The sequence below is a fragment of the Leopardus geoffroyi genome, chromosome D1 (genome assembly GCF_018350155.1).
Source record: "Leopardus geoffroyi isolate Oge1 chromosome D1, O.geoffroyi_Oge1_pat1.0, whole genome shotgun sequence".
NCBI lineage: Eukaryota > Metazoa > Chordata > Mammalia > Carnivora > Felidae > Leopardus > Leopardus geoffroyi.
In genome coordinates this window covers 69,330,676-69,343,686 of record NC_059329.1, presented here as the reverse complement: position 1 = coordinate 69,343,686, position 13,011 = coordinate 69,330,676, and the positions used below count along the sequence as shown (strand labels likewise).

At 47.2% G+C, this 13,011-nt stretch overlaps 1 protein-coding gene across 14 annotated transcripts in view; it reads right to left on the bottom strand.

Moving 5' to 3' along the window:
- Window positions 1-13,011, bottom strand: part of TEAD1 (TEA domain transcription factor 1) — a 270,817-nt gene that overhangs the window by 190,043 nt on the left and 67,763 nt on the right. The window contains exon 1 of one of the 14 annotated variants that reach the window (XM_045484551.1): window positions 9,318-9,341. The exons of the other annotated variants lie outside the window; for them this stretch is intronic. The gene's annotated coding sequence lies outside the window, so the exon portion shown is untranslated. Of the gene's footprint in view, window positions 1-9,317; window positions 9,342-13,011 lie in introns of those variants that run through there. 14 annotated transcript variants of the gene reach the window in all.

Here is a 13,011-nt window from a genome sequence, read left to right as displayed (position 1 = left end):
CAGGCACTCATGATGGTTCATCACTTTGCATACGTAAGGTGGGACAAGTTACTAGTTTCCCATCATTTTAGACACTAGCCAAACCTGCCAACAAGTAGCCCGAGAAATGCAAGCGAAGCCTGACAGACTGGATTTTGGAGGCAACCTCCAGAGAAATGGAGCTGCAGAACGTTAAGTCCTTGTCTGAGCAGAACGTTCAGGAAATGACAACGCTAAGAACATAAAGCCATTAGCAGCCAGTGAGCCTTGGTGTCATAGACTCCAATTGCCAACAGATGCTAATTTCAGCAGGAAGGAGTGGATAATTACTCCTTCTCATTTGCAAACATCACTTCCATATCAACAGGATCCGTCAACAAGCCAATGCCTCTTCACCAAGACCACCATGCTGAGCACCCCACGGGAGGACTTTAGCATTACCCTCCTGAGTTTCTCTGATTAATTCTCCGGCTCCATCAGCCCCAAGTACCTGTCCAGGTGACAGTTCAAGAAAGGCTTCGATGGACTTCATGCCATGCAGCTCTGTATTACCAGCCTTTAGTGGCATCACCTTCCCCATCCCCTTAAGGAATCTGTTAGCCAGTGAGAACGGAAATTCTTTTTTTTTTTTTTCCAATATATGAAGTTTATTGTCAAATTGGTTTCCATACAACACCCAGTGCTCATCGCAAAAGGTGCCCTCCTCAATACCCATCACCCACCCTCCCCTCCCTCCCACCCCCCATCAACCCTCAGTTTGGAGAACGGAAGTTCTTGCCTCTCCCTTTCTCCTCCCGCCACTACCAGTCAAACGAATCACTGCTCTGTTTCATCACAAGACACCTTCAAAAGGAACTAGGCCACAGACCTAAAGCCAAGCAGTCTATCCAACCTGACCATTCCAAAGTGAAAACCTGATATCAAGACAGTGCACTCATATGCGAGGCAGAAGCTGGATGGCATGGGCCACAGCCTGAGCCATGGGGCCCCAGGAGGTCGACTACCTAACACATTTCAAAGGCAGAAACAGAAGTTTCTTTCCTGCTTTAAGAGAAAAAAAAAAAATGCCACAAGAGTTAGCTTTTAAGTAGCGCTCAGTGAGCATTCAAAAGGAAAATTCTTACGACCTTTCCCAGGGGTAACAGTCCAAGAAAACCCCAAAACTAACCCTTCAATTTCCATAGGTCTGTAAAGTGAACATATATTTGAGGTGGGCAGAGCAATCCCAGTGATTCTTTTTTTTTTTTTAATTTTTTTATTACATTTATTTATTTTTGAGAGACAGAGTGAGACAGAGCGCGAGCAGGAGAGGGGCAGAGAGATAAGGTGACACAGAATCCGAAGCAGGCTCCAGGCTCTGAGCTGTCAGCACAGAGCCCGACGCGCAGCTCGAACTCACGAACCGTGAGACCATGACCTGAGCCAAAGTCGGACACTTAACCGACTGAGCCACCCAGGCGCCCCCGCAACGATTCTTTAAAACAAAGAAAACAAACACCACAAAAAGAATATTCCTCAGTCACTAAGTTAAAGATACTATTACTTTCTTAGTTGGTGAGGTTCACCATCAGATTACTGTGATGCCTTCTCGTTTTAAATGGCAATGAATACAAATTAAAAAAAAAAAAAAAAACCAAAAGGAGTTTGTATTTTAAAAGAAACCAACACAGCAGGGAGGTACATATGCTGTGCTTGGTCAAACCCGATGGCGAGCATTTCAAACGGCCCATCTCAGTCCCATACCAGGAAGAGTGCCTACAAATGAGCCTTGTACAAGCAGAGTGCTGCGCCCTGGGTGGCAAGTCTGTAGGTCACAACTGGGGTGTCACCCTTCTTACAAAAGGCCATGGGGACTCAGAGTTACACAGCTTGCTGCCAGCCAACTTAATGATATGTTGGCTCTGGGCTGACTGAGTCCCAACAGCTGACCTGCCCAGATGCAGTTCCTCTGGCTGATGTGGAGTTCGAATTCTATTGCATCAGGAACAGCCCTCCCTAGTCCACGTACAGAAATGGTCCCGGGCCACCTTCTCCAGCTCCTATGACTTAGGGTGCTTCTCTCATTCCAGCCGAGCCCATGTCTACCCAGGATCATTTACACAGTATGCAAGGAGACAGAAGGACTGGGTAAACCCACAGTTCACTTCTGATTGGGCCAGAAGTCCATCAACAAGAACAACTGAACAAAGCTGGCATTTTAGGGTGCTGAACTGTGGGGGCGCCTGGGTGGCTCAGTTGGTGAAGCGTCCAACTTCGGCTCGGGTCATGATCTCACAGTTCCTGAGTTCGAGCCCCGCGTCGATCTCTCTGCTGTCAGCACATAACCCCTGCTTTGGATCCTCTGTCCCCCTCTCTCTCTGCCCTTTTGCTGCTGGTTCTGTCCATCTCCAAACAAATAAATAAACTTTAAAGTGCTGAACTGTGAAGTCCAAGCTCTGCTCCAGTTCTTGTACGGGGTACACTGGCATTGAAATGCTCTCTAAAGATCCAACAGACCCCTATGGACCTCCTCAGTACTCACAATGTAAGATACAAACTCTGGGCTCCAGGAAAAACTACTCTTCCCTGTCACCTTCAGGAAACCAAGGACACAATTCAACACAACACATGCTGTCCTTTTCCAGCCCCTCAACCATCAAAAATCAGGATATCCCTTTTTTGTGGGGGTGTTGGGTCTGGCCAATCCACTTTTCAATAGCCATTTTGAAGGGATCTAAGCATACAGATCCTCATCCCAAATCATACGGGAGTATCTGAAGCCCAAAACACAATCCTAAAGCTCCCTGGAAGCAGAAATTGAGCCCCTGAGCCCTCTAGGACCTCGGACAGTGGCATGTGGCATTAGGGGACTGCATAAAAGCGGAACACGGCAGAAGGGCAGCTACAACTAACCTTTCTGATTCCACAGTTACGTTAGAGACAAGAATATTCCAGGAGCTCTCGGTAAACTGCTTTTACCGAATTACGCTTTTATGCAGCGCCATCAGCATACAAAGGAACATCCCAAGAATTAGTCACTGGATTTACTCCAAGAAGTTGAAGGTGTCCTTCATCATATCTCACGGATTGCTCTTTACAGAGATCCCAAAGGTAAGTTCGATGACAAACAAGACAACGTGCGTTTGTCTGGTATGGTTTTTCACGTTGTGGTCAACGGACTAGGCCTTGGCTTTACTCGCCAGCCGCAGACTGCCCTAAGACACACCGGCAGGCCCCTCAGAGAAGCCACGGAGGTTGTTATCAAGTTTAGTTTCATTCGCAGATCCACTACAGGGCCTTACCTCTACACCATCCCTTTCTTCTTTCCTGCATTTCCCTTTTAATTAATGCCATTTTACAGCCTTGCAAGCCGCCGTAAATTCATTCTGAAGTCAAAGAGGGTAGAAACACAAAGCGGAAAGTACTTCTGTTTTCTCATAGCCCGCTCCCATGTCCACCATCACATGCCAGGCACTACAGAAACAGAGATAAATAAATAAGCTACCCTCCCTGCCTTCAAGGAGCAGCCTTCCAGCTGGGAGACAGATATTGAAGTTCATAATCCTTCCTGACTTCAAGCCCCTCCTCTGGGAGGCTGTCCGACCCCTCCCTCATTTTCTGCCAGAAGCCAGGAAGGCCTTTGGCTCGCCAGGACAAATGAACTTGCCTCACTCACTGCACAGGAAGGATTTACGTGTCTGCCGCCTTTGCAGGTGTGTGAGATCTTTAAGGCTTAGGTCCATGCCTTTAGTCATCTTCCTGCCCCTGGCATTTAACAGAACGCCTGGCACACAGTAACTGCTCCTCCAAAATGATGACTGAATGAAGGTCTAAAACAATGAGTCCATGGGTGAAGGAATGAATGAACAAGGAATGGATACAGGATGTCAAAGGAGGAACGAACCAAGTGCTATTGGGGCACAGATCCAGGAGCTGATCCCGCCTCTCGGGTCAACCAGAGGGTCACAGGAGGGGAGGTTCAGACTGCTGTGGAAGTCTAAACAGGACTTACCAGGCCGATTACAAGCAGGGTTCAGGGGGGCCCGAGAAGAGTGTCCGTGCATGGGATGTGCTGACAGAAGGGCAAAGCAAGAAAGCAGAAAGGTTGGAGCAGAGCTTAAAACACGAAGCGGAACCGGATCACACAGGGCCCCTCGCACACCGTGACCAAAGGGCTGGGCTATTTCATACAGCGGCTAACAAGAAAATACCAGCAACATCAGGAGTGTGCAAGCCACTCAGGAAGGGGTGTGTGTGTGTGTGTGTGTGCGCGTGTGTGTGTGTGTGCGCGCGCGCACGAGTGTGTTATCTGCTTGGGAGAATAAAGGATGAAGAACAGACAATTTTATAAATTTGCAATCAGAATTTTTTAATCAAAAGCATTTCAGTGTGGTCCAAGGCCAGAACAGTTCTCTAGGTAACTTCAAGTGTTCCATCCCTGAAGCATTCCAAATTCATAAAGGTGTTTTTAATGACAGTGTAAACAGATGTGTTTGTTTAAACAGCCCAGAGCTACCAGATGAACTCCACTCGGATCTTCAATTACTGCTCATTAGACTTTGTCTTCAAGCACCCTGCATTATTCCCCTGGTCCCCAAAGAGGGCTGTGTGCCGACAGCACAGTCACCCCCAAACCAGCACGGGGACTAAGCTGCTGTGCTCACACAGACACACACCTGAGAATGGCCAACATGCAAACACCAGCTAATGCCCACAGGAACGAATGTATAATCTGACCGAAGACATACGACCAAAGACAACAGTGGACCCAAACGTCCGCTGGTCCCAGTGTTACTGACATAATGGAATCCCCACTCTTCAAATGAGAGACGCAATGTGCCATGTAATGAGGACACAGTGATGGAGCAGCTGCAAAACAGGTCTTCTACCGAAAGGGATGCAAATTCAGAGACCAATTAAAGCCCCACCCTTGCCCACATCCCTATCCTCCAAATGTAAACCTGGTCCTTGCCTTACACCCAGTTCAACTTCAGCAGGAGCACTAGTCTTGGCACTCTGGCTGGAAACTGGCTCAGGCAGGATAAGCGAGTATTCCCCCTTTAGACAATAAGCCACTCGTTCAAAAAAGTCAGATGCTACGTGAGCACCTACTGTGTGCACAGCACCAACCAGCTCTAAGCATGCAAGCGGTCCAGAAACACTTCAAGGACACACAGCGGGACAAGACCCCCAGGCAACGAGAAGCACAGACTGAGAAAGGCTGAGGCACCCAATTCTGCAATCCAGCCTCCCTGTGCCTTCACTTCCGCGTGGCCCAGGAGGCTCTGAAAGAGGGCGTGCCACCAGACTCCTGCCTCCCCCTCCCACCCTGCCAGCGAGTCCCCTGTACCATGTAAAGGAGGCAAAAGGCCAGAAATGGATTCAGTCTACATTTCTGCAGCTCCCCAACACACACTCATACACACACACACACCCAAGGATTTCTTCTTTCTTCAGAAGAAAATTAAAGGGGCTGGGTTTATATTTCTGTCCGGGATCTCTTCTTCTTCCAACACAATCTGCTACCCTGATAGAGGAACACGGAACGCCGGCCTTCAACTCCTCTCCTCGAACCCGAATCCATTGCGGATTCCACCTGTGCAATGGCACTACAGCCCTCGCTCTGTCTCGGGCTCTCCCTTTCTCCAACGTTCATGGTGTTGATTCCCCATCAGTCCAACTGACTGATGTGGATGGATTCAGCATGCAGGATTCAACTTGAAGGCCTAAACGGCCCAAAAGCAAGCCAAACAAACCCAAACCCTCACATATGCACAGACCAGGCAGACTGGGTGCTGACACCTTCGACGCCATGCTCTGCACTGAGGGTCTGTCTCTAAAAGCAGCCAGGAAACCCGAAGAGATTTTCCAGGTCTTTGGTGAGGGGACCCAATCGCACAGCCCCCTCAGAGAGGCTCTGCGACTCACGGGAGTATAGCACCCATGGCAGGGGCCACCATCCCACGCTCCCCCCACCCTTTCTGATGCAACTGAATCCCAAGAGTGTCCACTCAGCCCCCCAATCCCTCAGCTGCATGCCCTCCGCTCCCCTCCATCCCCATCGACTCTGCTCTTGTCTCACGGCAGTTGCCTATGTCCCCAAACCACTACCACTCCTGACAACCTGGTTCTGGCCGGCTCCCAGCTCTGGATATAGGTCGAGACGACATAGGCGGCTTCTTAAAAATATGATCCCAGCTCTGATGCCAGAAGTACTGAACCAGAGGCCCCAGGAAATGTATTTTTTTTTTTTTTTTACCAAGTCTCTCCTGTGCTCCCAAAATGCAAATATGACTTTCATCATACGCTCATTCAAAATCTTTCAGCAGATCCCCACCCACTCCAGAACCCAAGTGCATAACAGGGGCACCCATGGCCTGAACCACCTAGCTGCAGCCTGCTCCCATTCCGACCACGTGACTGCTCCATGGTGCCCAGATACGGCGGGCCGCCTGCTTCAATCCTTCCGCCACCTGGGTCCCTCTGCCCTGGTGCTTCCTTCACCAGCCGTTCTGCCTAATGAATATCTATTGGTCCTTTCAAGACCAAAACTACCAACCTCTCTCAATCTGCCTTAGCAGATGTCTCCACTCAGAGAAGTCACATCTGTGTTCCCAGAGCACCTCAAATAAACTTCCAACCCCCACACATGCATGCTTCACCATAATGTCTCTTAAGATACAGTCTCCCAGCTAATCGGTAAGTTCCTTGGCATTCCTATATCATCTCTCAACACCAGACAAGTTTCTGGAACTCCAAAAAAATGTCTGCTACATGTTTTCGTTCATGGGTACCCCTAGAGCTGCAGGGACTACACTGTGCATCTGGAGAGCCTATATATCAAAGCAGTGAAATATATATAAAGAGTACCTAGGGTTTTGGAATACCAAAGAGTTTGAATTTTGAGTTCTCCACTTTTTAGCTGTGTCCCGGTGTTTTTATCCCCCTTCTGTGCCAATGAGAATTAGCACTACCTACCTGTTGTAAAGATGATGAGTGGATGTAAAGTACAGGTGTCTCGATCATCGGCAATCATTACGTACGTTATTTATCATTATCTACAGGCTTACAGATTAGTGGGTATGAGTGCACACACATCTTAGAACTGTGGCTGACACACTGCAGGTTCTCAACGTAATTGCTGAACAAATGTATATAGCTCTAATGAATAATTACTGCTTATATATCTGTCTTTCCGGCTATACTACAGACATTTCATAAGCCAGGGACTCTGCCCCATTCATCTCTACACCTCATCCCCACCCCGGCTCAATAAATAATTGCCTGATTTAGTTTAACATAAAATATTAATACAGTTTTTATGACTATTAAGAAATTCATCCTTGTCTAAGGAGTCACAAAGACAGCCTCAGGCATACTCTAGACCAAACCCACAGAACAAAATTAAAAAGTCACTGGCTTGAAAAACCTTCCTCCAATCTCCAAAGGCCCTGATGAGCTAGCCTCCAGTCTCAACATCAACTCTGCTGAACCCCCTTCAAGGTAGGGCCTGTTACCTAATGAGCCACAACCCGAGGTCTTAACTGATGACACACAGGCCCTCCTCCCAGGTCTGTGGGATCCCTGCTCCGGTCCCTGAGCCCCAGCCCTGCCACAGCTGCTCCATGTGGGACACAGGTTCCAGCCTTCTCAGCTCACAGCCAGTCCCCCTCCGGGGGCCTGGGGGCTGCAGTCGGCAGGCCAAAGTGTCAGGTTACCGCAAAATAACAGCGGGCCTGCACAGTCAGCGAGCAGGCCAAGTGCAGAAAGAGAAGCCCAGGAGAAACACACACACACACACACACACACACACACACACACACACACACAACAACAACAACAAAAAGCAGACATTTGAGTTTGAGTCAAAGAGGAACTGGGTTTTAAGAAATATACTTTAAATTCACAACTACGCTCTTAACATAACCACTACAGCCCCTACAATAACTCATTCACTTAGTGTCCCATTCAGAGCAGCTTATATTTATATTCTGCTTAACTACTTTAAACGTGCTTTTAAAAACATTATTTTAGGGCAAGAGATGGGGGGGGGGGTGCGGATTTTTATTTATTTATTTATTTTTCTTATTTAGTTTGCTTCTTTTATAAAAGTCAGATTGGGGTCAGTGAAGGTTTTAACAAGTATTCCCATTCAACAAATCCCTGATATTACTCAGCTTTAATTTTCTCAAAACTAAATCCAAACATGACAAAGCTAATTAACTCTGCTGAAGGAGGAACAGACCTTCAAGAAAGAAAAGGCTAATAAAAAGCATTCGCACATTTTTTTTTTCCTTTTCCCAAAATGAAACCAAAGGTCACCCCCGTGCTACCCTCATGCAGGAACACTGCTGGCTTGATGTGGTCTGACCCAGCCGGCGTGCTTCAAATAAAGTTAACTTCAATCACGGTGGCGAGTTAACAGGTTATTGATTCTCCGTCCACTGTTCTTTCATCTGGGTATACTCCATACACCATGCTTCTGTAATGCACTCCTAGCAACTGTTTTATAAGAGGGTGGGTTGGGTGCAGACCTAGTTACAAGAAATGCCCTTCTCCAGCTGGCAGGTAAAACCCAAGGCCAGGCAGTGTCGGGGGTGGATTTGGTTTCCCATTGTAATCCCTCATGCGAGAGCCTGCTGTGAAAGCCCCAGCACATTAGATCCCCCGGAGGAAGGTGTTGAAAGGGAGGCAGATTAAAAAAAAAAAAAAAAATAGATTCTTTAAGATCTTCTTTAAAAAAAAAAAAAGTGTGTTTTCCTGAGGAAAGGTTCTCCAACAAGACCTTATTTTATAGTCATTGACCTATGTTTCATGTTAAAATAGCAGGGTTATGAGGATTATGAAGGCAAGCAGTGCCCTGAACAGGACTCCATTGCAAATACGTAAAGGGGAAGGGGCGGGGGAGGGACTTTAAAATGGCAATCACAGTGGCAACCAGCCCAGCTGGTAAACACGCAGACAGGCAGATTGTGTGCTTCATTTTTTTTTTTTTTTAGAAATAGCCCTCTCCCAATCCCATCCAAAACTTCAGAGAAGGAACCTATTAGCAGCCGGGGCTGAGTTCTGCAGGTTTAGAAGACTAACACACACACAGTGAAATTAACAGCAGTTTCACTCAGTCTTTAGAAACAGTCTAATTCCCGGAAGAGAGGATCTCATCCGCTTGTTCCTCCTCAGGCTGTCAGAATTCACACAGTTCATGCAGGACACATCACACCGTGCAATTACCAACCGGCACTGCCACTGCAAAAGATCTTTAATAATCCTGATTTTTTTTTTTTTTTTTTTTTTTTACCATAAAAGCTCTCATTATTAGCCCAGCTCTTTTGGCTTGTCCAGCGTGCCTGGTCACTTACAGGAGGAGGAGAGAAAACCCAGGACTCAGCTCATCTTTCCCCAGCTGTGTCTCCCAGGGAGCTGTTCGTGTCTCCACAGTGTGATGCCACGCCACCGCACTGGCCGACGGGGTTTAAAATTAGCCGAGCCCTGGAGAGCCACGGGTAACCTTCGGACAAGGTTAGCCGGCAGAGCAGCGCACAACTCGGGGAGGGACATTAATGAGAAGCCAAGTAGAGCTTTTCAACAAGCCCATTAGGGCCTCTCTGAACCCTCACAGTCTGGAAACCTGGAGGAGCTGGGTACACCCGCACGAGGAGGCTGACCTAGGCTCTTATTTTTATCCCACTAAGTCAGCAGCTTCCTTTATAGGCAATTGACACAAGCTCTAAATGTGTTTCTCCAAGTTTCAATTCGGCATACTCAGCTGCTGATTAGACATTAAGTTTAAAACTTTAAACTGGATTTTAAAAATATTACATTTATTCTAAACGTAAAGTTCATACCCACAGATGACCAAAAAACTGGAACATCTGGAAATATACATAGAAAACGAACTTTACCCATAGTCCTCCACCAAACAGTCGTCAGTGCTAACAACACATTCTGATGTACTTCTTGCATAAATAACGTTATTCTCGTCAATACTATTTACTATTATTCCCTACAGTCTTGGGTTCATTTCACACTTAGCATTTTCCTGAGTCCTGAAACATTCTTTGTATTCGTGATTTTTAAGACGTATAGTATCCCATGTTGTGGATATACTTATTATTTGACTATTTCCCCACGGGTGCGCATTCATATGTTGCCCAACTGTTCACTGTTATGGCAAACATCCTTGTAATCATCTCCTGTGGACAGATTCCTGGAATCCACAAGAGCAGGGAAAAATGGAAGCCACTGGTGCAGACTGGGGACCCTTGAACACTGGGACTGTGCCTGTCACACTGTGGTATTTTCTGAATAAAGGAATGCGTCTGGGTGCTTCTCAAATAGACAACCCTAAATACTTATGTGACACTTTCCAAGCGCCTACCAGGAGATCAAGAGGCCAGCACAACAGAAGTCCCCTCAGCAGTGAGACAGAGGAAGCCACAAGCAAGGGGTCCCTTTAACATCTCTAAACACCTGTCAAAGGGGATGTGGATGCTGCTGGTACCATCCACACCAACCACACCAATACCTCCCCGGTAGGGCCAAGCTGGTTGTCTACAATACTGAAATACTTCCATACGAGTTGGTGAAGAGCCAGTGGTACAAGCCCGTGGAATGCCCTGTCCCTTTGGCTGCCCCCCCCCCTCCCAGAACCCCCAGGCCTCCTCTCTATCCCCATGAAGGATAAGTGCCTGGAACACCCCGGGGCCTCCAGTGCTTTCCCTGGTGTCAATGTCCTTATGGTTTAATAAATATTTTAAATACCACTCCTGTTCGCAGGCAGCATATAACTCAAGGTTTGCTTTTTATTTTTATTTTTGAGAGAGAGCACACGCACGTGAGCAGAGGAGAGGCAGAGGGAAAGAGAGGGAGAATCTCAAGCAGGCTCCACGCTCAGTGCAGAGCCCAACGTGACGCTCGATCCCACGACCCTGAGATCATTACCTGAGCCCAAATCAAGAGTCGGATGATCAACCAATGGAGCTCCCCAGACGCCCCAAGATTTGCTTTTTAAATTTTCTTCATCCTCCCTCCCCACCAGCTCCCCAAAACACCACTGGTTAAAATCGTATAATTATCACACCAGCACTGTTTCTTAAATTCATTAAAATCCTTTATATTTTATTTTTAAAACCGAAATGGACCATTAATAAAAAGCACTTCCCAAGATGCTAGCAGGGAGCTCTTGCCACTTAGTTATTCTCTACAGGGCATAGTGAATTCGGTTAGACAAACAGGGACATCATAATCATAAGGTCCATACACTGAGTACGAACACCCGTGATACTAGCTCCTCAAGGATAAAAGCTGTCTGGTTAGATCACATGAAACTTAGAGGAAGTCTCAGATCATCAACTATAATTCTCGGGAAGCTAAAGCAAACATATTGAAATGCTGAAGTCTAGAGATAAGTAGAAGAGTCAAGTACAACCCAACCTGTGCCCCAACCACCCTGGTATTGGCTTACCTATCACCCCAGTAAATGTAGTATTTTGGAGCTGGGCACATTGCTATGCAGTTGGAAGCATGATCTCTACCTCATCACTCTTTGCTAACCTACAGTATTTTCTGTGTGAGGGAACAGATAACGAGTAAGTGGAACAGAATTTCGCTTCCTCTAAATGTTTTTGTCTGTCCTCTATTGCGGATGCCAGGGCAGGGACAACAGCCAGGAAAGAGAAGGACAAACCAGAAGCCTGTAAATCAGACTTTGAAAACCAAACGAGAGGCAGCCTGGATGTGTTACAGCCCCGCCCAGCCCAGCAGCTGGGATGGTGGCCGGAGCGGGAATCAGCTCAAAGCCAATGCCCACCAACATCTCCACTAACGAAGAATATACTCCAAATTTCATGTCACTATGGGAGGCACTTTTAACTCACAATATCAAATACAATGGCAAAAGCTTAAGGAAATACCTTGGAGTAGTAAATGGAAATCATAGCCACAGCTAACATTTATTTAACACTACTGTCTGTGAGGCACAAGGGTCAGGACGTTATTTTTATTATTTCTCCTACTCCTCATCACAGCTCTAAGTAGAGCTACACCCATTACTACATCCGTTCTCCAGATAACGAAGAAAATGAAGTTTAGAAACTTTAAGTCATTTGTCCACCTGTCAAACAGACATTCAAACCCAGATCCACCTCAGCTTGAGCCCAAAGTCTGTTTTTTTTTGTGTGTGCCACAGTCAATCCCCCATCACTGGAGGTAATCAAGGAATAGCTGAGGGATCTCTTAACAGGGATGCTGTACTGGGAACTGGAGCGGGGAGAAGGATGTCAGGGAAGGCACATTCTAACCTCTGACCCGTGACAGATGAAAACAGATTGCCTCCTCGCCACTGGCTCTGTACTGGGTGCTGATGGGACAGGAGGTGCGGGAGACCCTGTGAATGCAGTAAGCATACCGTTAGGGCTGAGAGAATGGACAGCCTCTGTGTTTTTCTGCTCACAACAAAAGGCAACAGAAAAGCAAGGCCGTTGGAGAGTCCAGACTCTACCCATGTCATCCCAGCAGAGCTGGCACATGGCGAGCACAGGTTCCTTCTCCGTCCCCGGAACACAACGGCAAGGGTGCATGCCTGACTACTGCAGGGCAATGAAAGAGTCTTTGTGTGTGTGTGTGTGTGTGTGTGTGTGTGTGTGAGAGAGAGAGAGAGAGAGAGAGAGAGAGAGAGAGAGAGGGCGCGCGAGCAAGAGTGGGGGAGGGGCAGAGAGAGAGACACACACAGAATCCCAGGCAGGCTCCAGGCTCTGAGCTGTCAGCACAGAGCCCGAGGCAGCGCTCGAACTCACGGACTGCGAGATCATGACCTGAGCCAAAGTCTGACGCTTAACGGACTGAGCCACCCAGGCACTCCGAGTCTTTGTCCTTCTCTTTTTAAATTTCCTGCACCTGAATTCTTTTCCAACACAAAGCTAATATTTATGGTAAGTAAACTATGCAAATTTGTTTTAGAAAATATCAAGAACACAACTAGAAAAGGAGATGAATGGACAAGTCGCTCAGAAGTATGTGACTCTCCCTCTTCACTAGGAGAGGGAAAGGATGATA